General features: G+C 46.9%; 1 protein-coding gene across 5 annotated transcripts in view; it reads left to right on the top strand.

The window, feature by feature from the left end:
• The window catches only part of TP53BP1 (tumor protein p53 binding protein 1), a 73,483-nt gene that overhangs the window by 11,977 nt on the left and 59,678 nt on the right, over window positions 1-1,828 (top strand). The window lies entirely within an intron of this gene.

Below are 1,828 nucleotides of genomic sequence, written 5' to 3'. Positions count from 1 at the left end.
CCCCCCCCCCCCCCCCCCCCCCCCCCCCCCCCCCTGTACTAACCTGCATGAGTTTACAACAAAAACAGCCTAATGCAACATGGAGGGTTTAATTCATGTTGGAACATAACTTTCAACTGAATTTGTAACTTCCTGCAAACTGATGACTTTTGAAGCTTGATGTGATTAGGAATAATTTTGGTTCCTAACAAAGGTTTCAGGAGTTGAGGACATTGATTTATGGCTTCTGTGTGGGAGCAGACGCTGAGCCCCCTTAATAATTTTTTCAATCTTTGTCAAAAGAAAAAGAAGAGACCTTATAGGCTTTATTGTGAGACAGTGGTCCTGTACCTCCCTCTGTTCTGCTTGTTTAAGAAGGATGCTTATTGCCTTCTGCTCTGTTCTTCTGCTGTGTTGGAAGTTGGGAAGGAATTGTAAAATCTATTCAGTTTTAGCTTCAAGCAATGACTGCAGTAGTCTATGTTTTGCCTTGCAGCAGTTATCCTAAGCTCCCAGTGTCTTGCTGGGATGTCCCCTGCTCCATGCATGTCAGGATCTCTGGCAGCTTTTCCTCAAGGACTTTAGTGCAGGGTTGGATAGACAAGGATGTTTTGGGATGTTTTTGTATGGATGCCAAGATGGTGGTGCAAAGTATGGATGTAACTGAGCCCATGCAGATGGAATAGGCTTTTTTTAATCATAGAAGTTTCTTATTTCTAGTGAAGAAGACTAACAAAGTTAGATTTGTGTTTGGAGTGGAGATATGTTAAGAGCTAGGGCAGAAGGCGAGTGGTGCTGAAAATCATTCTGGTTAGATGAAGATGTGAGCTAGGAACACTGATAATACAAAGGTAAAGGTCCCTGGTAAAGGAAATGACAGATATAGATGAGCAGGGATAGACTGAGTTGCCTCTCTTTGCCTGCAGCCCTGGATCAACACTCCTGTCTGCCAGGATTGCTGCTTACTGAGCCTGGCTTTCCCCACACACTGCTGCTTTGGATCTCTGCGTCACTGACTAACCCCTCCTGTCTCTCTCACTGTTTTCCTTCAGTGTTGTCCATGGCCTCTTCTTACCTTGTCCTTCTGTGAGTGCCAGTCTGTTGGAGACAGCAGCTTTTCTTGCACACTCAGCCTGTTCCTCCTGGCTCCTCACTGAACATGGCAGTTGATTCTCTACACATGCTTTCTCTGCCATCCTGGACTCCTTTGCCCCTTTCCTCCATCATAAAATCCATCTTCCCCTCCAACCTCAGAGAGCAGGGCGTATCTGATGGAAGTCCTATGAGCAAGCTGACTTCCAGCATTAACAGTTCTTTATCTTCCTTTAGTTGAGCTGTAGTTCCAGTCAGACATTCTGCTTCTCCACTCTGTCTCCTGCGCCTGCAGTCCCATCTGTTGGTTCAGCACTCCTGACCCTTCTCAAATCTACCTTCAGCTTGTTTCCTGCACAGGATTTTGGTGACAGGATCGGATGTGACCTCTCTCTGCCTCTGTTTCCCTTCTTGCTGTCACTGACCTACAAACCTCTCATCCCCATGCCATACTCAAACTCTTCAGTCTCCCCTAATAACCCCTATCCCAACCCATGATCTGCCTTCTGCCCATCTTCCCCTGTATCCCTTGTTCTCTCCTCAGCCTCTCCCTTTCCTCAGTCTTCTGCCCCTACCAGTAGAAGCAAGCTTTATTTTTTTCCCCATGTTAACCTTTCCCCCTCCACCTTGTCCCACTTAACTTCTTCAGCAACTGCCCATTTTGCTCCCCCCCTTCATCAGCTGTCTGGGGGGTTCCTCTCCTTCAGTTGGGTTCAGAACCCTTCCCAGTCTGGTTTTGTTCTGCTGCTTTTCACTG

Source organism: Gavialis gangeticus, unplaced genomic scaffold (assembly GCF_001723915.1).
Source record: "Gavialis gangeticus isolate Ggan-Ray unplaced genomic scaffold, GavGan_comp1, whole genome shotgun sequence".
NCBI classification, from domain to species: Eukaryota; Metazoa; Chordata; order Crocodylia; family Gavialidae; genus Gavialis; species Gavialis gangeticus.
The sequence above is the reverse complement of the archived record's forward strand: the minus strand, read 5'-3'. Positions and strand labels throughout refer to the sequence as shown.